This window comes from Lepisosteus oculatus, chromosome 3 (genome assembly GCF_040954835.1).
Source record: "Lepisosteus oculatus isolate fLepOcu1 chromosome 3, fLepOcu1.hap2, whole genome shotgun sequence".
In the NCBI taxonomy this organism is placed as follows: domain Eukaryota; kingdom Metazoa; phylum Chordata; class Actinopteri; order Semionotiformes; family Lepisosteidae; genus Lepisosteus; species Lepisosteus oculatus.
This window is the reverse complement of record NC_090698.1, coordinates 46,412,361-46,437,407: the sequence shown is the minus strand read 5'-3', so window position 1 is coordinate 46,437,407 and position 25,047 is coordinate 46,412,361. Positions and strand designations below refer to the sequence as shown.

The 25,047-nt window shown below is 41.7% G+C and overlaps 2 long non-coding RNA genes across 2 annotated transcripts; both read right to left on the bottom strand.

Moving 5' to 3' along the window:
- Positions 1 to 1,810: 1,810 nt before the first annotated feature.
- LOC138237858 (uncharacterized) lies at positions 1,811 to 6,398 on the bottom strand. Its single transcript, XR_011189169.1, has 3 exons — positions 6,306 to 6,398; positions 2,808 to 2,919; positions 1,811 to 1,910 (listed from the first exon to the last, which is right to left on the bottom strand). It is a non-coding gene; the product is annotated as an uncharacterized lncRNA (long non-coding RNA).
- A 9,965-nt stretch (positions 6,399 to 16,363) lies between these two features.
- LOC138237857 (uncharacterized) lies at positions 16,364 to 20,638 on the bottom strand. Its single transcript, XR_011189168.1, has 4 exons — positions 20,392 to 20,638; positions 19,664 to 19,840; positions 18,363 to 18,503; positions 16,364 to 16,530 (listed from the first exon to the last, which is right to left on the bottom strand). It is a non-coding gene; the product is annotated as an uncharacterized lncRNA (long non-coding RNA).
- Positions 20,639 to 25,047: the final 4,409 nt, after the last annotated feature.

The window sequence follows — 25,047 nt, the reverse complement described above, 5'->3', positions numbered from 1 at the left end:
GTGGGGCTCAGGAACTGCATGTCCGAGTCCTCTCCACCACTGTTCTGTGACATCCTCAGGAGCCCTTTCTTCCCTGAAACCTGGGGCTGGCAAGGCTCTGGGATAACTGGGTGGGGGAAGCAGAGTTGCTGGGGTTAACAAAAACAAAACCCACCTGTATTCTGGCCAGAATCTACTGCAAATGAGTTTGCTTACTCTGAAGGAGCTCCTTGGGATTTTCTCGGTGAATCTGGAGATATCATCACCTTGTGAGCTTTTGTCACCTGATGATCTACTGCCTCACAGAACCAAAACTTCACACCCAATACTCAAAACTCTGTCACGCCATCTGTTGGTGTGTTGGTACAGCTGGAACTGTAATGTGTACAGTAATGTGAACTGGCATGGCCACACCTCAGAGTTCAATAAATCCTGGGTTGTGCTGTTATCTCTAGCGCGGCTTGATTTGTGCCCATTGTCTACAGATCAGTTCACAAGTCCTTGAGAGTTCTAAAGGTCTTTGAAACAGATTAGTTGTTATTAGTTATAATAACATTTCTTTTCAATGCTGCTGGAGAATCCTGGATCATGGATAAAAAGGTAAGTTTTTTTTATATACAGTTACGAAGGTCGGATGTCAGAAAGAAATAGTATCAAGTCTGTAATAAATCCCTCTTTACAGGCCATGAGAGAGTTTTTGTTACCAGTGAGCTTTTGTACAGTATGTAACTCTGGTACCAGTCCCTGTTATCATTAGTGACATCTTAACCAATGGTGCTGCCGACTCACATGTGGGGATTCTGGACACTCTGCGGGGCACTCGGCCCGGGGGTCTGGCAGCAGGAGGGGACACCACTATCTGCCTGTCCTCCTCAGGCTCAGCAGGCCCGTTAGAATAGATCAGTTGCTGTCCCACTTCACTCACATCTGAGGTCACCCCTGCAAAACAAGGTCAAAATTTCTCAACACCCTTCAGAAATGTCACCCTTTTCACCAATCTCACAACACCACAGCCCACAGTAGCAGACACACTGACACTCGCACCAACCTCAACACAAGGAGGGCAAATGCAAGAACCGACCAAGAAGGAAAATAGGCAAGTTCTTTATTTCTTTATCTCTTTAACTCTAAATGAGTCCCAGCAGACAGGAAGTTTCAACCTCTACTGTCCTGTATTGCTCAAACCTAGAGCTGTACTGATTAGGTTACTTTCCATTTTGCCCAGTCCCACAGATGGTTACTCAGCACACACTCATACACACAACCAAACACATTCAAACAAATGACAGGCCAGCAGCTCCAGCTGTCAGCACCTTGGTTGGGGCTGTACTCCACTCTCGAAGCAGCCATCAGCCTTCTGGAGGGGACTCCAGCCAAGCGAGGCCTTGCTACTGATGAAGGGGAGTTATCGGACCTGCAGGCAAGACACAAATGGAGACAGTGGAGAAAAGTGAAAAAATGATAAACACTGCTCTGTCATCTTTACAGAGTTCGAGCAGTGTTGTCAACTGTGTTCACTCCCTTGCCAAGTTCACAGTCCTGCTTTGAAGCACATAAAACCACAAAAGATGCAAGCTTGGACAACAACAAGCTAATTTTATCAACACTCTTCACTCCAGCCCCCACACAAAAACAGAAAAGATGTTTCTAAAAGTAGTAGGCTACCTGTGTGGCAGTAAGCAAAAACTGAGTAACAAGTTTGGAAAACGAGCTTCAGTGCACTGTTTATGAAAGCCACAACCGTCTTGAGTTGTAAAGGCAGCATTTTAATTGCTCTGAATGTGTCTGCAATGTGTACATTTCTGAGGGCCGTGTGTCATGGACAGACCTGGGTTGGGCGTTCGGCGGCACAGGCTTGATTCCATTGGAGAAGCAGCGAGAACGCACAAGCGTGGCTTTAGTTAGCACAGGGCAATTCTCAAGGGCTTCACCTGAAGGACACAGTAGGAAAGGCATTCATGAAAAATAAAAAAGCAACTAGATCACATTTATTTTCTAACCACTTTATTTAATTTAGTGTTGCAGATAGCACGCCAGGAAGTGAGCCAGTGCTCACCACTGTACCACCAGCTGGAAGGAAAACTAAAAGATACTCCAGAAGCAGGGTTGAGAAACATTGCTTTAATACTGATCAGTTACAAATATCAGTCTCTGAAGAGGAATAATCTTACTCCCTAGCTTGCTGCCAAGTTCAGAACAAGCTGCTACTGTATTTTGCCATGACAGAGTTTGGGACAGGGGAGAAGAAATAGAGGCAGCAGAGGGCAGATGCATTGAAAAGCCAGGAATCAACAAAACAGGTGACCACACAAACACCAATAATGGGAATCAGTGCACATTGGCAAAGCAGGTTAATCCCATCAAAGCTCTGTTAATTTAGTCTTAATTTCAATTTATCTTGATCACATCCTCAGCTCTGACAGGGACAGCAGAAAATATTTTTGTTCAGCAACTGCTAATCATGCAAGACCTCTCAATGTGCCTGGTGTTTCATGCATATAGCACTGCACACGCACAGCCCACTTCACCTCCTCCAGCCCTGCCAACATACTGTATGTTACTGACACAGACTACTCCCTACCAGGAGCACATGTCTTTTTCCTCACACAAGGAGGGAAATGTACTTCACTTTCTTTTACCACACCATGGACAGAAATGTTTGGAATGATTTTGGTGGAGTTAATGCAAGCCTAAATTACTCCTTTTTCTCTGGATTCGGAATTAGCTAAAGAATTCAAAATAGACTGTATACACACTGATAACTACAGTTCTCAACTCATTACTCAGCCTGAAATTAATAGTCTAGAAAGTATAAATCAGGTACTTACCAATGCGTTTGGCACGTTTGGCATTTTTCTGACTTATATTCATTGTTCTAGTGAACTGCAGGTCTTTCTCAGAGGAGCCACTCAGGTGGGGAGACCAGGGATCTCTGTCCATCTGAGAGGCAGGAACAATGAAGTTCTTAGTGCTTGTTAATGCTCAATGTCTGATTTCCAGAAAAACAGCAGTTTTTGTAGCAAATGCATGTTTTACTAATTTACATATTTTATCATTTCCATGTACTGTAATTGAATCTGAATATCCTTAAATATTTGATGTAGAAAGAGTGCAAGAGACATTTAAAACATGTAGATCAGTTTTAGCTACCATGTTGACAGACAGCTGATATAGTGATAATTTGTATTCAATTTAAGTACAGTTCTCAGCTCATCATCTCCACTTTCATTTCTTTGGAGAACATGAACCTGAGGACTCAAGAACAGTAGAAGCTTATGTAATCTCCTTCTCTTCCAAGGAGTCCAAACAGTAAAATCCTGTTTGCTTCAATAAAATGTCCAAATTTGGACAGTGATATCACTGGATCCAGTCTACTTACTTAACACAGTTTTCATTACAAACTATTCTGATTTGCTACTTTAAAAATGACAAGTATTAAAACTGACACTCAAGCAAAACTCCTCAAAGAGTTGTGATGTGTTATCTGTACTCAACTCAAGCATTACAATAGTAACATCGCATATTGACAGATGTAATGGAATGTATAAATCAAACACGAAAAATATGGGATTACAAACATTCAGACCTGTATAGACTGTCCTAAATCTCTTCTTAATGATTTCATAAACCAAAATGCAGCAAACTCTAAGCAGGCAGTTCTATTCTATAATTTACAACTGGAGAAACAGTAATAGGGGGCTGTACTTACTGCTAATATTATCTATTTGCTGATTTGTACTTGCAGAGTTTATAAGCAGCATGTTTATAAAAGATGAATGTTAATGCAACTCAGCTCCTTGATGATTTAAAAAAAATATTAGACATACAGATTGTAATCTGAAGAACAAAGAGAAGCCACCCCTAACTGTATATAGATCCCATTTCTAGCTGCTACTTCAAGGAGCCCAGATTGGGCCTTAAGACACCTAACTAGGAATCCTGTTAAAAGCACCCACAGCTCTCCAAAGTAACAAGCAGCCCAGCCATTTTATTGAAGCATCAATACCACAGCATGTTTCAAGAATTAATTCTCTTTTAGTTTCAAGTTGTGGCTCTTTTGCTACAAAAACTGCTTGACCCTATCTATCTACACTCCTTGGATTTTTAAAAACTAGAATATCTCTCACATCTTTCATTTTTATGGATTCACCAATCGACTGAACTATAAAAGTCTGAACATTTAATTACCTAATGTAAGTTTAGAGGTATGGTGAATACAAATGAATGCAGTATTATAAATGAGATTTTACTACTGTTGCAAACCTTATGTATTGCTTCAATGCTGAAGGGAGTAAGCTACACACTTCTTGTTTTATACCCAAACATTTTGTTTGTAATTTTATTGTTCTAATTAACATGAAAAAATCATCATAAACACCCAGATGCCTATAGTACAATCCTGTCTGGCGATTGATATTACCTATGTGATATGTATACCGATTATTAATCTTTATTTTACATACAGGAGAGATCATTGTACCAAATAAATCAATATACAGAAGACAACATGCAGAATACATCATAAGATCTATGTGACTGCCAGGGTCTTAAGGTCAGATCTGAAAACAGACTACAAGGTGAGACTACTAGAAAGCCTTATCATGCACTGTTCATAATCTGGTAGAGAGGACAAAAACTTGGCAATATCAGAAGAAAAGACAGTGTGATCAGGGAATTAATTTATTGGGACCATAAAACATAAGAAGAAAAAAAGGTACTTTGAAGACTGAAAGAAATTCAGTAGAGATACGGATTGTGCATACAGAGTATGTACTGTATTTCATGACATGGGTGACGTTTTCTAGAAGAACTGGCACAAGAAGGACTAGACAGAACTGGCTACTAGATGTTTAACGGGAAAGATTTATTTTCTTAATACGATGTGTGGTTCTGGTGTAAAAAAAACGTCTTACAGTAGGTGAATGAAGTAAGCACACATCCAAAAGTAACAAGACCAGTGCTCGAATTCACACCCCACTGTTTTTTTTTATATTGTTTTTGGATATGTTTGTATTTCAGTGGCAACCCACTGAAGCTAAGCAGGTGTGAGCCTGGTCAGTACCTGGATGGGAGACCTCCTGGGAAAAACTAAGGTTGCTGCTGGAAGAGGTGTTAGTGGGGCCAGCAGGGGGCGCTCACCCTGCGGTCCATGTGGGTCCTAATGCCCCAGTATAGTGACGGGGACACTATACTGTAAACAGGCGCCGTCCTTCGGATGAGACGTAAAACCGAGGTCCTGACTCTCTGTGGTCATTAAAAATCCCAGGGCGCTTCTCGAAAAGAGTAGGGGTGTAACCCCGGTGTCCTGGCCAAATTTCCCCCCTGGCCTTTACCCCATCATCATGGCCTCCTAATAATCCCCCTCTATGAATTGGCTACATTACTCTGCTCTCCTCCCCACTGATACCTGATGTGTGGTGAGCGTTCTGGCGCACTATGGCTGCCGTCGCATCATCCAGGTGGATGCTGCACATTGGTGGTGGTGGAGGGGAGTCCCCATTACCTGTAAAGCGCTTTGAGTGGAGTGTCCAGAAAAGCGCTATATAAGTGTAAGCAATTATAATTATTATTATTATTATTTCTATTGATAAAAATATGAATGAAGATACAGCTTGTCTTGAAAAAAACGTTTCTGTTGCTCCGATCCTCGGACAATGATGCGTTTGCGACTTCCATCTCTTACAGGCGGTCGCATCGGTTCACCACGTGCTGGAAAGCGTCGCTACACCCCCATGCCCTCCCACAAGTTTTTACAAATCTTGAACTGTACAAATTTACATCTTCATTGATATACACATCGATTTTTATCAAACGAATTCGTTGCTTTCAGGATAGTTAAACGGGAGCTCATTCTGGTGCTCTCATGCTTCTTCCTCTGCATACCTTCTGCACAAAGTAGCGTGTAGAAGGGCACCGTTTGCACGACATTTTACTGAAGCTGGTCGTAACGGAAAATCGACAGATTTCCGCGGACACCCAATGTAAAAAAACAGTATTTTTTACCACTTTGGTTACACAGTGTAGAAACAAGCAGTCCAATTCAGAAAATAGACTTCGCCTGATCTTTACCAAGTTGCAGGGTTGCAGATGCGCAGTAACCACACAAAAATAAAAGACTGTCGCTGCCATGCAAGTTTTTTTTCTGCACCATAGTTTACTGTTCTTGTGTTACACGCACGTCATATTAATTTACTTTTAAAATATTATACCAGACTATTTCTAACTAATAGAAAAATAGTGAAACACTAATGTTATACCAGATAAAGTCTGAGTGAAAGCAACTTCTCTTAAAGGGTACTGTAACTACTCCTAAAATCTATAGGTACCTTTCTGCTTTGCTGCGGTATTCCTAATCCGGGAAGGTTTTGCTGCAATAGTTTGCCACTCTCTTGACCATTACTACCGGGCGTGCAATACGTTTTTTTTTATATATGCCCTGACGAAGAGAATGAGCTAAAGTAATAACCTATGAGAAACTACGATCATTTTAACCCCTTGAGCAATCCGTCACTCTCTCAGTAATAATGCAATTGTGAGTTCAGAGATGACGCGCTGATCGCTGCGTGGCGCTTTACAGATTGAGCACGTGACCTATATAAGACGCGATCTGCGAAAATGACGTTCAGGTTAATTGAAAACAAATGCTCGGGTAAAAAAAATATTTTGCAACTTTGGAATTTGGAAAATGCAATTCCAATTACAAAATCCGACCTGTTCATCTTTTTTGTGGAGCTAGAGTCGCGTTTTGAGATGAAGAAGGTGGAGGAGCTGCCACTGCGGTGAATGTTTCAGTGAGGAGGAGTGGGAGGTTGTTCTTCTTTCTATTGCTTCTTGACTAAAAAAAAAGTTGCAAATCTGTTATCTCGGTGTAACACTATCGATGCTCCACCCTCGTGATTATTCCCGTACTGCAGTTCCACCCCTTCGGAAACGTTAGGTTTGAGCAACTTGCTCATCAACACTGTGCTCACTCATGTCTCCCACCGCAACAGAATGACGCGTGAGGACTCCTTTGCTTTTGAGGCGAGTACGGTTGCCAGCCGACCCTTGTGACCCAGAAAGTCCCGCATTTGAACATTAAAGTGTCTCCTGTTGGAAGAGGTACTGATATTTGCAGCCCTGGCAATATTGCATGTTAAAATATGTCCCGTTAAACAGTTCAACGATGACATAGACTCCACTGTGTGGAAAGTAAGAAGGCACTAGCTTTCTTGGGGTAGTTTTTAATGCTTCTGCATTTTAATTTTTTATTGATGTGTGTAAAATGTTACTTTGTTCAGTACATCTTAATTTATCCATAACAATCACCTATCCTACTCTTAGAGCTTTTGTACATAATTTATTAAGAGAATTGTAGCTGGTAATTCCAAACTTTGAAGTCAGTTTAGTGTGTTTTCAACCCCTTCTTAAAAGACAAAGCCCAGTTTACATTTTGTATGAGCCTGATGCTTTCAAGAGTTAAATAGTTTCTTGTACTCCTTGTTTCAAACATGTTTGGCTGAAGGCTTCATGCTACTCCTGTCATTCGGCTGAGAAGGGTGTTCTGATCATGGGCAGTCATGGCTTCGTAGCTGGACAGTTCCAGTGTGAAGGTGGCAGTGCCAGATGTCAGAGCGCAAAGGACTGTGAAGTAACCCTGTGAGAAAGATGAACAAAAGAAAAGTCGTTTTTGTAAAGAAATGCTCACTCCCATCACACTCCATTGTTTCCTGATGAATACTTTGTTAAATATGTTTTTAAACAACAATGCCCATATTGTAATGAAACCTGAAGGACAAACAAGCTTAAATGTTCTATAAAAAATATAAACATTTATTCTGTCACTAAAAACCCAGTCTTCTGGCCCGTCTATTCATCGATAAATTTGAATAGATTAAGACTAAATTGCAGCAATAAACATTTAATATAGCATTTGATATTTGAGTTGTATTTTTAAATCAAATTGAAAGAAAACAAACTGATTTTGTTGTTAGCATATTGGTCTAACAAAGCCAATTGTAAAAAATAGCACAACACTTCTAACCTCTATGTATTGTGCCCTGGGCTACTCAGAACATTTAACAATTGCATCTTTAACTTCTGTCTTGCAATAAGCAATGACTTTTCTTTCTACATATATTTCTCTCATGTTTTCTTTCATCGGTTTATTCATTTAGGGGACTACTTTCTAGAAATGAGCCTTCCATCATGATTTCAAACGGGTTGAAGAAATTGTATTGTGCTGTATGATTATCCTAGTCTTCATCTTTTCCTTTTGAGCCAATGTTACCTTGTGCATACAGCGAGACACACAGGCTGAGACCATGGCCATTGATGTCCCAGGCTGTATGCTGACAGAGTAAACTGTAGTGACCACATCCTGCACCGGGAACCCCAGCAGTGGACCTGGAATTACTTTGAATGGCATTGGAGAATCAGGAAATGGCTGCATATGTAGAAAGCACATGGACAAACATGTAAAATTGCAGCTTTTTAGAAGCTTTTTTGACAGTGCACCTACACATCCACATCATCATTTGATGATGATGATGTTATCCGGTCAGTCGGATCCGACTCTCGGCGATTCTATAGGCCATCTCTCGCCACGCTTTCCGGTCTTGGACTTTCCCTTTCAGCTGTTCTATAGCTAAACCAGTGTCCGTTTTGTTGGCGTCGAGCCACCGCGTTCTTTGGTGGCCTCGTCTTCTTGTTCCACTGACCATTCCAAGCATATTTGCTTTCTCCAATTGCCGGAGTCTGGTGATCTTTCCCTAAGCAAGATTTCTGGCTTGATGCGCTCCAGAACCTCTTTATTGGTGACCCTTGCTGTCCATGGTATCCGTAACAGTCTTCTCTAGCACCAATAGCTTGAAAGCATCCATCCTCTTTCGGTCAGCTTTTTTCAGGGTCTAGCTTTCACACCCATACATCATCATTTAACACTACCTAATTCAAGCTGAGTAGTTCAGAACCTCTCTTCAGCTGTGTATACACCATAAATATGAAATACTCCTTACCTTAGTTAATTAGACAGCATAACATATGAAAGTATAATTCTAGAGGACTTATACAATTTACAGAATGTACATCACTATTTCAAACACGTCAGTAAAAATTGACACCCTAGCACCAGAACTTGATCTCCACTACTGACTCTTAAGAAGTTAAATGAAAAGTTGTTCAAAACAAAAGATATGTAAACAACCAGAGTTTATGCAAACTGTAGTGCTTAAAAACAATGCTTCAAGGTGAGCCTTCACATACATGACTTTATTATTGCAATATCAAATGGGATAAACATTTTTTGGACATTTTGTCAAGCTATAGTACACATCCTCTATATTGGAAACCATTCTTGGTATCAGAATCTGAAACTGACCCAAATAATGGTGCTTCAATAACCAAAGAAAACTGCCTGTCACTGATAGCCCAAATCCATTTAAGAGCCCCGTTACCTTGGAGATAAGCACTTTGTATTCCATTCTCCACTGCCTGTTTCACATCCAAAGGAAGCTGCTCTTCCACACTGTCCTCAAAGCTGATGGCAGGGGCAGCAGTGGAGCTACCCTCTGCGCAGGGGCTCACTCCCAGCTCAACTGTCACCAGGTGTCTCTTGTCTCCAATGCTTCTGTCCAATGTGTCTGACAAAGGGAGAACGACGACACTCAGGAATAGTTTCAGAACAGCAGGCTCTGCAGCAGATTAGAATGGGTCAAGCTTCTGTAGAGGGTAGGGAAATGAAAGAAAAAAACGAAAGCATTTTCTACTAACAGACACAGAAAAAAGAAACAATCCATACTTTCATAAATATTGGCTGGAATGCACACCAGGCAGAAATGCTGACATGTGATTTGAGACACCTAAAAAACCTGCAGTCATTTTGCAGAACACACATCCTATATCCTTGTGAAGAGGAATTGTGACATGTTATCAATGATGAGCCCTCTAAGAAACTGCTGTCCACTGATATACTGTACAGCACAAGCAATTGTTACCTGTCAAAGTGAAGATATTACTGGCATATTGTGCCGAGGTGTGAATGTGATACCTGTGGTGGAAACCGACTGCAAGATGGTTTCCCTGTAGGCCACCTGTAGTGGTCCAAGGTGAGTCTCAATGCCATATTCTCTTCTTATTCGATCATGAATGATCTCAATGTGTAGCTCCCCCATTCCACACAGTACAGTCTTTGAAAGAATAAGGCAAATTAATTTGACAAAACAGTAGAAATTAGGTGCTGAATTACAACAGTTAGCTGTATCAAGGTGCTATTGCTTGCGTTGTAACAACTTTGGAGTCTGCAGGGCACTTGTGTCCTGCTAATGCCTTGCTTTCTAATGCCTTAGCCTTCCTTAACAACATCAAAAGACTATGGTCGAAAATTAGTTTATGTTTACTAAATAACTAGGCATGAACTCCCATCTCTTCTCACTTATGGTCATAACTGGATCTAAATCCCACTTAGGCTCATATAGATAATAAATTAATTCTTCTGCACATCCAATCACACATTATACAAGGATAGCATACACCCCTGAGTAAGGGCCCCTTAACCCCCACTGCTCCAGGGGTGCTTTATACTGTAAATGGCTGACACTGCGCTTGAGCCTCAAGCTTCTCTCCCAGTCCGTGTCTCATGGAGAGCAAGTTGGAGTATGCAAAAAGACAAATCCCTTATAGAAGAAGTTGAATATGGCCAATAAAGTGATCTTTTCTTATAAATGGCCAACCATAACTGAGTTTCCTTGAGTGGAACATAAAACTGAGTTTGTTAGATGCCCATCTTTTACTGTATCATTGAATTCTGCATCAATTAATCATTCAGGTTTATCTGAGCTATAGAAAGACAGACAACTCCACACTAGACATATCAAAGGAAGGTGTGCACATTATCTTTACTCTTTTTCTACAAGCTGAAAACATGGGAAAATAATGCCTTAACTTTCAGGCCAGTCAGCGCATGCTCCAAGTCATCCAGAACAGCCAAAACAAAGCCTTTTAGCTGGGTCTGAATGCACCTTAAACCCAAACTCTGCTCACTTTATTAGTAGAGGGCAACACAAAAAAAATGTATGTAAATTTGATTAAAAGAGAGCATTTAATGAATGTCATTGCTGAGTATTTAGTGTCAGGGAACCAATCAGCAGAATAAGAGGATCCTTATGCAGAACCACAAATCCTGTATAATGTGGAGTAGCACAGGGACAAATCCAAACACATAATCCAGGGACTTAGTCAATTGGAGAAGCACTGAGTCCAGTAACTAGGGAAATCCCAGAAAGACAATCCAAAAAACAAAATCCAAAGAGAATGGTCAAAAAGGCAGGAGCGAAGATTAGGAACCAGCAGATCAATCAAGAAATTTAGAAACACACAAGAGGATACTTTGGGAGGCTTCTCAATAGGGAGCATAAATTGGCGTGAGGGAACTTTAAATACTAAAGGGAAAGGGACGTGGTTGGATAATTGATCTGGGAGTGAGAATTTATGGAACCTGGTGCATGTGGGAATGTGATGGGTTCAATTAGGAATGAGATTGTGAAACAGTGGGTTTGGGAATGTAATGGCCATTGTGAGGGAGAGTGTGGGGTGTGACATTTAGCATGTCCTCTTTTTGAGACCTAAAACATCGGTCTGACTGGGATTTATTAAATTCCAAAAATTTTCATTTTTTGGATTTTGTTTTGCTTGTTACTCAGACTGTGAAAGAAACATAAGTCTACATATTTTCATTAGTTCCATGGATTACCGGTAGATGTTTTGAACTTACACGCAGCGTAGCTTGAAAAGGTTTTTGTGTGTGTGTGGCTTTTTATGATAGATACTTTATTGATCCCGTGAGGGAAATTGCAGTGCAACAGCAGCTTTACACAGTCAACACAGCCACAGTGTAACAAATGATACAATAATAATAATAGTACAATACATACAATATAATCAGTACAGTGAGGGGTGCACTAAAAGAGTTACTCACAGTCCGGACACACAAAGAACAAACTAGAACAGAACAGTAAGCAGAAAAATTGTATCACACATATGAATATACAGTAAATATAGATGTAAATATAGATAAAGATATAAATATAAATGTATTGCACGGGTCCCTGGCATGTATTGCACAAAAAACGGATGTAAACGGGAAAAGAAAAGAAAAAGAACAGATGTAGCAGTAGATGTGTAGATGCGTTCAGTCCAGAAACAGATCACTGTCAATGTTGCCTCTGCTCAGACACAAGGTGGATGCATTGTACAGTCTTATAGCAGAAGGCAAGAATGACCTCCTGTAGCGCTCCCTGTCGCACCGTGGATGAATCAGTCTATTGCTGAACGTGCTCTTCATTTCTACAAGCCTGTCATAGAGGGGATGGGAGATGTTGTCCATGACAACATGATTCTCCTCTCAGCCACTACCTCCAAGGGGTCCAAGTCAGACCGTATTACAGAGCTTGCTCTCCTGATGAGCTTGTTCAGCCTTTTAGAATCCACTGCTCTAATCCCAGGGCCCCAGCATACCACTGCGTAGAAAATGGCGCTCGCTACCACTGACTGATAGAACATATGTAGCATCTTACTACATACATTGAAGGACCCGAGCTTCCTCAAGAAGTAAAGTCGGCTCTGTCCCTTCTTATAGATGGCCTCGATGTTCTTAGACCATTCCAGTCTATCGTCGATGTGCACTCCCAGGTACTTGTATGAGTCCACCATCTCCACGCCACTCCCATGGATGTAAACAGGAGTAGGTTTGACCTTTTTCCTCCTGAAATCTACCACCAGTTCCTTTGTCTTTGTTACATTCAGTTCCAAGTGGTTCACCCCAGACCACTCCACAAAGCTGCTGACCAGTCCTCTGTACTCCTCCTCCTGCTCACCCTTGATACATCCCACAACTGTAGAGTCATCTGAGAACTTCTGCAGGTGGCATGACTTTGAGTTGTGCTTAAAGTCCGAATTATAGGAGGGTGAAGAGGAATGGAGAAAGAACTGTCCCTTGAGGTGCCCCTGTGTTACTCACTACCTGTTCAGACACACAGTTCTGAAGTCTCACAGACTGTGGTCTGCCTGTCAGGTAGTCAGTGATCCACGAGGTCATGGAGGGATCGACTTGCATCTCCTCCACCTTCCTCCTTAGAAGTAAGGGCTGGATGGTATTGAGGGCACTGGAGAAGTCGAAAAACATGATCCTTACAGTGTTGCCAGCCCTGTCCAGGTGTGAGTAGGCCCTTTGCAGCATGTAGATGATCGCATCCTCCACACCAACTCTGGGCTGGTAGGCAAACTGTAGGGTTTCTCATGGCCATGAGAAATAGCAATGTTTAATTTGTTTCATTATATTTCAAAATGTTTCGTTAAAATTTATCATTTTTGCAACCAATGAGGACTTCTCCTAAGTTATGATGTCTTCATTTTTTCCTCAGATGTGAAGACTTCTGTTGTTTTAAAAGGAAAAAAAAACTTTACATTTAAAATAGGGTTATATTTTAGTTTTTTCCATGTTTGCCAATATGGAAGAGAAATAGCAACCCTGCAACTGTTCCATAGTTCAGTAAGAAGTTTAAAAATAACTAGAGAGTTTAAATTGATTTTTTGATAAGAAAAAGTAATAAAGATTCATTACATTGGAGGCATGTGTCAAGTGTCGATTCATTAAAAAAATGAAAAACTTTCACAACCCAAAGCAAGGCTGGGAAAGGTCAGAGGACTTGCCTCGTGTGTAAAACACTTAGTTGCAGCATTCTAGGTATTGTCGTTTAAATGCTATTGGCTTATGAGCAGCATCCCACTGCATAGTGCCACTTTAAATAAAACCAAGAAAAAAGATTCACACCACAAGGCTTTGTCTGTCTGTCAGCAGTATTGTGTACAGTATATAGTTGACTCTTACCTGAATGAAAACAGGACATAAAGAAAGGGTTTCAGAAATCCAAGCTTTATTCCCTGCTTATAGGCTAGATAACTGGAGACTACTTTGAGTTTGTTTCAATGATGTTTTGACTTCCTGTGGTCATATGCGGGTTGTTTGCACGAACCCATATTGACCAGTATTTCTCGCAGTGTGAATGTATGCACACAGCGGTCCCGCAGTGTTCCAGTTAGTTACGCACTATGGTAACAGTCAGGTATACCTTAAAACTCTGGGCTTTATTCCATAAAATACATGTACATTCCATGCAAAATGCAAGGGTTTGATAAGTGTTATCAATTTCTTGCAAACATTTTCTTTGAGGGCATTTTTGACAACATTCTCCCTCAGGGCAATGCAGTGTATATAACCCAAGCTATAGATCTGCGTTAGGGTTAGGGTTAGGGTTCAGATTGCTTCAGAGTTTCCACAATCTTTCACTCATTTACATGCAAAATATCCTTCACTCAATCAAAATATACTCCTGAAGGGACCACACATCCAAGCCAAACTGAAGAGAACATACTGTATCAACAATGGTAAGATTCTGTTTTTGGACAAGTATACTGTGATTGGAAAGTTTGTGTTGAATGGTGTTTACACAAGAGATCTATTGAATCAGTCAAAAGAAAATAGCCAGATACTTTCTGGGATTGAAAGGAATTTCCTATGCTGTCAGGTTAAAAGAACTCTCGGAAGGACCCATTCAAGTATTCCAAATCTTCAAAGGCATTGATAGACAGAGTTAACGCCATAGACATCTTCATAATAAACAGTAAATCAAACTTGGGAGTAAAAGTAGAAACTAAAAAGGAAGTGCAACTTCAACTTCAGCAACTTAACTTAGACTGTCGTTAGTGGCAGAAATTAGTTCAAGAAATAACTATAACATTACAATACATACAGTACAGAAAGGGTGGGGAATAAATGTAAGTACAGCAATACCACTGCATTTATGTTTCCATGATGTGCTTGAACAAGTACTGAGCCAACATTCTAAGGCATATGAGCCACAGGCAATACATAAAGAATGGAGAAGCAAGGTCAATTATGATTTCAAAATAACGACTTTATTAAGCACTTGAAACCACCAAAAAACAGCAGAGAATAGTATAAACACAAATAACACAAGTTCTGTCTTTTCTGATGTCTTCACTGTGATGTTTCATTCTCCACCATTACGTCTCTTCTTCCACTTGGAAGTCTAACAGACACAAAGGTGGGAGAGTTGGTAAAGGTGGAAGTTGGCACCAGGATAGACAGACGGGCTGGGTGATCATGTGCATGAAGCATACAGAATACAATACGTCCATCAATCAGTCAAGCAACATCACTGGGAGCCTCAAGCTCCAGCCCACCTGCATTTAATTAAGGGTGTACCAGAACAGGCCTGCCACAGTACTTTCATTTTTCATCTTTCACACAATTCAGTAATGACTTTAATTCATTCACTGATTATGAATAACATACATTGACAAAAATAAAGTAGTTTTTAATTAGTAAGCGATACCTTTAAATACATTGGAAGCTGAAAATATTCCAGATTAGTTTTTTGTGCTAAGTACTATAAATGTAAAAAGAATAACCTAAAAAATGCATTGGTAGAAATGTATTACAATATTTAATCATCTGCAAGTTTCTAGAGCACATACTACATGTAATATTCATTTTAATAAATTAAACAGTCCGGCTGTTAATGATGTATATTGTCCCCTATTAAGTGTTTGTGAATGTAGATTGTGATTTTATAAATTTTAGACCTACATTTTCAATTAAAAGGAAATGAAATGTTTCTGTTTTAAAATTAGAGCTGTACTGTAAAATACAGGACCGCAGATCACAGACAGTACCTTTTGCTCAAAGTCGGTGCTTCAGGGAAGACAGCAACCGCTGTCCAAAGTGTCTGAAATGACAAATCTTTGCATGAGACTCATTGCACCACGGAGTTGCAAAGCTGGCTCCTTGAAGGAAATCACCATCTTACCCGTCTAGGAAAAGAGCAAGCTTGTACCTGGTTTCCTGGGAGGCGTCTTGTGCCAGCCGAGTGGCAGCAGGCAGGATGCAGCTGGTGAGTTCCCTGGGGAGGTTACGTGCGCCCATCCTCTCCACCAGGACCTGGGGTGCTATCTGCTTGTGTGTTCTCATGTGTTTCTGGTGTGAGTGTGCACGTGTCCGTGTCTGTGTGTCTGTCCTGTGACGGACTGGTGACAAGTCCAAGGTTTGGCCTGATTTACACCCACTGTTTGCAGAAATAGGCTCCAGCTAACTCATGACCATAAACTGAAGAAAGTGGTTAGAAAATGAATGGATATTAGCATTGTAGTAAACATTCTTTAGTACATGCTTTGATTTAAAGCTCCGTGAAACGTAAATGACCCTTCACAGCTCCTGAAGTCAGACCCTAAGATTCTGGGTATTATTCTATTCTGTATATTTCTGCCCTTACCTCAGACCTCCATTCAGCAGTGCATTGATTGCACGAGCAGGGGTACATGAAGGATGAATGTGTTGGATTCTCCGGCTTTGTGCAGCAGCACCTTAACTGTGTTGCCCAGTTCCGGGTCCATCCCTCTCTGCAGGAAGGTGAACATGTCTTTCAGACACACCACTGCCATCCTAGACACAGCTGATCGCAGAGCCTCGTCTGTACCCCTCTCTTGAACCGTTCTCTATAAATGGTTCAGAATGGATACAAAAACAGTAAAAAGCAATAATACAAATGAACAATTAATATTTTGGAGAGATCACACCTCCTGCACGAGCGCCTGGGAGACATTGTGCAGTCTGCTCTTCAGGATGGCGGGGTGATGCTGGTACAGACGCCTTATGAAGGTCAGTCCGTCAACCTTCCTCTCCCTTAATTCAGTGAAAGGAAAGAAATATATCAACCAGGACAAAGAAAGAGGTCTAACTGTATAGAGCTATGGGCAGCAAGGTCTATATTTTCACTAGTCAGAACTGTATTCAAAGAAAGCGGAATAGTTGGATGCTGATTGTACTGCTTTATGCATACCAGTCGTCAGAGGCCAGAAACTGAAGGCTCTGGGTGAGGGCCAGCTCGGAGATGCTGATCTGACCTGCGATATGGGGGGTACTCTTCAGAGGCAGAAAGAGACGTTGTAGCGGTGAGGCTTAATAATAAGGCAGAATTAAGTGTTCTGAGCCTTCCCAAATGAGGCCCCATTTCTCTGTTCATCTCTGTGGTGCAGCCACAGAGAAACTATTCATGCAACATGTTTTCTTTTGATAAGGACAGCTCCCAAAGGGGGATGCACTTAGCTAAGCCTGGCTATCATGATCAATGGTCATCCATTGGCGCCTATCTGTCTAGGGAGTGCCAGTTGGACATCTGGACTGCATTACTAAGTGTCAGGACTAAGTGACTCATATCTCACCTTGATCAACCAATCAGGGACTGGTAGGGCCGAGTAACCCACGTGGGACTCTGATGCCCATGGAACTTTCAGCCAATCAATGAGCTGAAGTTCCTCCAGGTAAAAACAGGCAACACAGAGAGCCTGAGAGATTCAACAAGATTCAGATTCAGATTCAACAAGATTCAGATTCAGATTCTAAAGGGAATTCAAAGGAGAATTCCAGGGCAGGACGGCCCAGGAGCAGAAGGCTCCCAAGGGCAGGACATTCTCGCAGGGCGCCTCCTGACCATCCTGAGACTCAGCCCGGACAACCACGGAACGGCCAGTGTGTCCGAGTGCCAGAACTTTCCTTTGTTCTAAGAGTCTAGAGTGGAGGTTGCCAGAGAGTAGCCAGCAGCAGGCCTCGTGAACAGGTCGGAACTGTGGACAGCTGAATCACTGTTCAGAACTAGCTCTTCATCAGGAACGAACCAGTCCTCTTCCTGACTTGCTGGGACCCACAGTCATCTTTTCTCCTGTGCACAAAGTTTGCTAGTTAATGCCAACAATGAGCACGGAGCCAGAGAGCGCGGATTGGACAGCAACAGCCTGCAACTGTTTCTTTGTGCCCGCAGGAGATCTGAATCCCCAAAGATTGGATGAGTATTCAACTTCAATGCATTACAGCTCGAGAATTCAATTGTTATCCCAACCAGTTGATATCAATTTAATTCCTAAGAGTTATGTACTTGTTTGAGTATCTAATGTAGAAGTTATAACCAAGTTCATTTATGAAACGGTCTTAATGAATGACATACTGAACGTATGTCCTCTTGATATGTATAACTCTTTGTAACTGACCGAATATACCTTTTGTATTCTGATAACCCTCTCGATAAGATCTGTTAGGTTTATATGCATATTCTATGTATTAATAAATGTATCCTCGTGTATTAGTACCTGTGTGTGCGCGTTGTTTGAGTTATGTCGCATGGTTGGATTCTAAAGCCATCAAAAGAATCAACTTTGTGATTTACTGCTACAATTAATAATTGTCTCAGTAAATGCCCAAACCCTACAGAACTGGTGCCTTCAGAGAGCCACTATGATTACATATTTGGCGTCCCTGAACCAGTTTTCCCTACATTATTTGGCGTCCCTGGGTCGGTTTAATCTACAACGTTATCCCTCTCCTCTGCAGATCCATCCCCCCCTGTCATGCGCAGGCGTTTCTTAAGACTCCCCACGCTCCTCCACTGGTCCTGGACGTGCCCCATCTTGTGTGTCTGTAATAACAGAAAAGCACAAGTTAACCCTGGGCAATCCTGGCCCGGCTCAGTTTTGAGACCAGCTGGACCAGTCCTGGTAAAAGTTTTTACTTTGAGTCCTCTGAAATATTTACTGTTGGACCCCATGACATAAATTGTTTCACAGCACTGAATTGTGATTCATAGTATTCATATACATATACTTGCATTTTATTTTGATTTTCCTCTATATTTTGCTGCTGTAACATAACTTACAGCCATATGACAGCAACTCTATAATGCTGCTGATATAATTAAGTACAGTACATAGATGAAAGTGCCATGCAAGGGATTTGATAGGTGTTTTCTAAAAGCAAGCTAAAGGCTTTCACAAGTTATCCACCAGAGTCTACAAAAAATGTAAAAATGTTTAGATAAATAACGGTGCCTGATCATTGAACGAAATCTGGCTGGTCCCAAAATGATCAAATCCCTCAAATACCACTGATGCAAATACCACTGTAGATGGAAATAGAACATATTAGTCCTGTTTCATTGTTATTTCCTATATACTGAACCCCAAGGTCTACAAAAAAATTAAAAATGTTTTAATTTCTGAGATTTCTGAGATAAATAACTGTGCCTGATCATTGTAAGCAATCTGGCTGGTCCCAAAATGATCAAATCCCTCAAATACCAAATATATTATAGATGGAAAAAGAAACATATTAGTCCTGTATCATTGTTATTTCCTATATAGTGAACCCCTGAACAGATTTTTGCTGTTTGTTATTATTGGGTCAATTCCTTTCCAGGCTGTATTTTTACATCTAAAATACTCTAATATTCTATTCCAGAATACTGTCTGTATAGGGCTTCAAATACTGTTGTTGTGAATATTAGGTCAGTACGTAGACAGGACTTGATCATAATATACTGTAGTTACACTTGTGTGCTATGGCATTACAGTATACAGAGTACACACGTATGCTGATGGAGACATTATTACTAATCTTGATTGTTTTTGATGTCTTGATGTGAAGTGTTTATAAATAAATATACTTTAGAAGGTATTATAAAAAACTAGGACATTGATGAAACACAAAAATGAAAGACCTACAGAGCATTTTCAAACTCAAAAGTTTTGTTTGTAAAAAACTCAAAACAAAAGCAAAGAGAAATAAAGGCCTCTTACTCACCTCCTCGACGTAGGGGTGACTGTTGTGTTGGACTGCCTTTCCATAGACTCGCGCCAGGGGCTCGACACTTGTGTTGCCAGTGCTGGTGCCTTGCCCAGGGCACGACATCAGGCTCTGCTGAGAAGCAACTCGAGTGGAGCTCCCCAACACTCCTATAGAGACAAAGTGACCAAAGCACTGGCCCTGAGACTTAGACCTGCACTGAGCTCTTGAGAACCTATGAACAGATTTCAAAACTGACATTAATAACTGCATCACCTGTTTTATTTTTAAAGTGTTAGTGAGTTGGAATGTATGATTTAATTACAATGCCTGACAGGCATCACTGAAATGGACGCAACAATATTAAAATAATAATGTGATAATAGCCAGATTCGACTGAAAGCAACTCACCAAATTGAGGCTCAGAAATTACACCAACAAATTGGTATGACTTTAAAAATATCACATCTCTGCCTATGTTACAAATGTGTTGACTACAAAAACTCTATCATGATCCAGAGTCCCATTGACTACATTAGATTAGTTAAAGCCTGCATTCCCATCTGATATTATCATTCCTCTGTGGGCTAACTATCACATAATGCATCACATAATGCATAATTTAACAAAGAATCAAGGCTTAATAGTTAATTTTCCTTTGTTTTTCCTCAGAAAAACTAATTATCCTTCAGAGCCAGTCCTTGTTATCATTAGTGACATCTTAACCAATGGTGCAGCCGACTCACGTCTGGGGATTCTGGACACTCTGCGGGGCACTCGGCCCGGGGGTGTGGCAGCAGGAGGGGACACCACTATCAACCTGTCCTCCTCAGGCTCACCAGGCCCACCAGGCCCATTAGAATAGGTCAGCCACTACTCCACTACACTCACATCCGAGGTCACCCCTGCAAAACAAAGTCCGCATTTCTCAACACCCTTCACCTTTCAAAACCCAGCAGACACACTGACACTCATGCCGAAGTACAAATGCCAAAATCAACTGAGAAAAATGTGGGCAGGTGTTATTCTTTATTTCTTTATCTCTAAATAAGACCCAGTAGGCAGCAATAATGAACAGCTACTGTGTTTTCTGTGGACAAAGACAGTTTTTTCACTGATGAAAATGACTAGGAAATGCAGTAATCTAGTCTAGAAAAGAAAAAACTGAAACAGACTGTGCCCCATTCAAAACCCAAGCTGTAATGTTTAATTACTGTTCAGTTTTGCCCAGTCTCACAGCTGGTTTCTCAGCACACACTCATACACACAAGCAAACACATTCAAACAAATTACAGCAAAAAGACAGCAGCTCCAGCTGTCAGCACCTTCGGTGGGGCTGTCCTCCACTCTGGAAGCAGCCATCAGCTTTCTGGAGGGGATTCCATCCAAGCGAGACCTTGCTACTAAAGGAGGGGAGTAATCGGACCTGCAGGGAAGACACAGAGACAGAGGAGAAAAGTGAAAAAATAATAACAATCAGCACTGCTCTGACAGTTATCTTTACAGAGCTGGAACAGAGCTGTCAATTTTGAGATCCCCAACCCCACAGGCAAGAATGTTGTGATGTCCACCACTGGTGTGTTCTGACTTCCTCATAGTCCACTGCCTCCTCTTCTCCATAAAGCTGAAGGTTACTTTCCATTGGGCGCTCCAAGGGGCGCCCTGTCTGGCTTGCCTTTCCTGAGTCCCTGGGCATACCCTAGGCCCTGTCGGGCAAGGGCTTGGTGCCTCGAGAGATCGGGGGCACGGGTTTGATTCCATTGAAGACACAGCGGCAGGTTGTGGAGCACATCTGAGAGGCTCTGAGGAGCTCTGGGAAGGTCCTTCCCTGGGCTTCCCCTGAAGAACACAGACAGGGCTTACACATACTGTCTGTACATAACGTTCTGAGAGGAAACTATATTTCCACTTGACCTTTAAGAAGAATAAAGGGTGAGGACTGCTTGTCTATTGTGAAGGCTGTAGTGGTTAGTCAGGATGGCAGTCTTCCTAACAAGTTGCCATTGTTGCTAAAACACTACATCAAGTCCCCTGCTCTTTCACCACATGGAGGTCAAGATTGTGCAAACCAACTTGACTGTAACCACTACCAGTCTTCATAATAGGCAATCAGTCCTCAGTCTGATACTTAACAGTAATCAATAGTACTACTATCACCAAAATTGGAATCAAAACTGCAGTTGTCAAAAATCATCCAAACTACCATTATCAATGTTCCTCAATTTTTATGATCACTTAATAAAAACTGAGCAAGATGAAAGAAAGGAGAAAGAAAAGGAATGGATGTGTATCCTTCCCTGCAGTGTTCTGGGAACTGGGGCAGAGGGATCTGCACAGAAGACTGCTCTCCTTCCTGCTGGATCAGGTGCTGGACATGCCAACATTAGGGTCCACATTCCTGCAAGCTGGCTGAGAGCCCAGACCCCCAGCAGCTCCTGGGGCTGTGAGAAATGTACGCTCTACGCTGGAATGTCCGCAGAGAGGGCAGGAAGTCTTTGTAGGCACATTGTCCCCACCATGGACAGGAGCTGTCAAAACCAGCCAAACATAGCTCATTCCTTGGTTTTCCCAAACATTGAAAGATGTTAAGGATTAATATAATTAACTAGCATAGCATTGTCATTACCAGCCCAAGCATCATTTGTATATCATTAGACATCAAGTATCAAGTATACCATTAGACAGACCAAGCCTTAGCTGTTAAGTAATGCATATGCGTGGAACTGTGTATCCAAAATCCATTGGGAGTTTTAATGCTATGACTAAAGTTCTGTTGAGAAATAAAAAAAAAAAACATTTAACAGCTTGTGAGATATCAAATCCTTTTTCATCTAAAAGTCCAGTTACATCTATGAGCCAAAGACACAACCAAAGCACAGGCAATCGGGTGGGAAGAGAAGAAATGTCAATAGCAGGAAGCAGCACTCCCCGAATCAGTTTCAGCTGTGACTCTTGGGCTACTCATCAAGGATTTGCTTTTTGCTTTGAAAATTTCACAGCCTCTCTCTTCTTTGTGAAAAAAAATAATTTCAAGGTTTAATAACCGGCCTGAGAAATTGGGACTGCAGATCCCCTTTCAGGCCTGACCCTCCTCTGTGAGCACACCTCTCTCTCTGTCGGAAGGGTTGGTGGGGCTCAGGAACTGCATGTCCGAGTCCTCTCCACCACTGTTCTGTGACATCCTCAGGAGCCCTTTCTTCCCTGAAACCTGGGTTTTCTCTGTGAATCTGGAGATATCATCACCTTGTGAGCTTTTGTCACCTGATGATCTACTGCCTCACAGAACCAAAACGTCGCACCCAATACTCTAAAACTCTGGCACGCTATCTGTTGCTGTGTTGCTAAAGCTGGAGTTGAAATGTGAACAGTAATGTGTACTGGCATATCCACTCCTAAGAGTTCAATAAATCCTGGGTTGTGCTGCTATCTCTAGCGTGGCTTGATTTGTGCCCATTGTCTACAGATCACTTCACATGTCCGCAAGAGTTCACATTACAGTTCTGAAGGTCTTTGAAACTGATTTGTTGCAACCCTCTCTGATAGGGCAGTTATCTTAAGGGAATTTTCTTTTCCAAGAACCAATTTTGATCAATTCTCAATTCATTCATCCATCCATCCACTTTCTAAACACTTTATCCAATACAAGGTCATGAGGGAGGGAGCCGGAGTCACAGGGCACACAGACACAAACACAGACATGCTCATATACTCACATCAAAGCCACTTGTTCCAGAAGCCAATTAACCTACCACCATGTCTTTGGACTGTGGGAGGAAACTGGAATACCTGGAAACCCATAAAAACTAGTGCTGCACGGCAGCAATGCCAACCACTGAGCCAACATGCCGCCCATTAATAACTCACCAAAATCAGAACGATCCTCAAAATCAATAAAACAATACAATGATCCCCAAGGCCAGTCTTACTATCCTCTAAACTTTTACCAAAGGACTCCTAAAAACATTCATGAAAACGAATGTTAGAAACATAATGTTTTTACCACATCAGCAGCAGCAGAAGAGCCTTTTCTTGATGCAAGGCAGTTTAAAAAGACAGAGCAGAACCAAGTATACAGTAATACATTTTTTTTTCCCTGAGGCTGGAGAATCCTGTATTACCGATAAAAAGGTAAGTTTATTTTCGTTTTGTACAGTTATGAAGGTGGGATGTTAGAAAGGAATAGTGTCAAGTCTGTAATAAATCCCTCTTCACAGGCCATTAGAGAGTTTTTGTTACCACTGAGGTTTTGCATGCAACTCTGGTACCAGTCCCTATTATCATTAGCGACATCTTAACCAATGGTGTAGCCGACTCACATGTGGGGATTCTGGAAACTCTACGGGGCACACTGCCCGGGGGTCTGGCAGCAGGTGGGGACACCACTATCAGCCTGTCCTCCTCAGGCTCAGCAGGCCCGTTACAATAGGTCAGTTGTTGTCCCGCTACACTCACATCTGAGGTCACCCCTACAAAACAAGGTCAAAATTTCTCAACACCATTCAGAACTGTCACCCTTTACACCAATCTCACAACACCTGAGCCCACAGTAGCAAACGCTCTGACACACACACCAACCTCAACACAAGGAGGGCAAATGCAAGAACTGACGGAGAAGAATAATCGGCAAGGTCTATATCTTCTTTATCTCTTTAACTCTAAATGAGTCCCAGCAGACAGGAAGTTTCAATCTCTACTGTGCTGTACTGTTAAAACCTAGAGCTACTAGGTTACTTTCAGTTCTGCCCAGTCTCACGGCTGGTTTCTCAGCACACACTCATACACACAAGCAAACTCATTCAAACAAATGACAGGCCAGCAGCTCCAGCTGTCAGCACCTTGGTTGGGGCTGTCCTCCACTCTGGAAGCAGCCATCAGCCTTCTGGAGGGGACTCCAGCCAAGCGAGGTCTTGCTACTAAAGGAGGGGAGTTATTGGACCTGTAGACAAGACACAAATGGAGACACAGTGGAGAAAAGTGAAAAAATGATAAACACTGCTGTGTCATCTTTACAGTGTTCGAGCAGTGTTGGCAACTCTGTTCACTCCCTTGCCAAGTTCACAACCCTGCTTTGAAGGACATAAAACCACAAAAGATGCCAGCTTGAACAACAACCTAACTTTATCAACACTCTTCACTCCAGCCGCCACAAAAAAACAGAAAAGATGTTCATAAAAGTAGGAGGCTACCTGTGTGGCAGTAAGCAAAAACAAAGTTACAAGTTTGGAAAACGAGCTTCAGTGCACTGTTTATAAAAGCCACAACCGTCTTGAGCTGTAAGGGCAGCATTTTAATTGCTCTGAATGTGTCTGCAATGTGTACATTTCTGAGGGCCGTGTGTCATGGACAGACCTGGGTTGGGGGTTCGGCGGCACAGGCTTGATTCCATTGGAGAAACAGCGAGA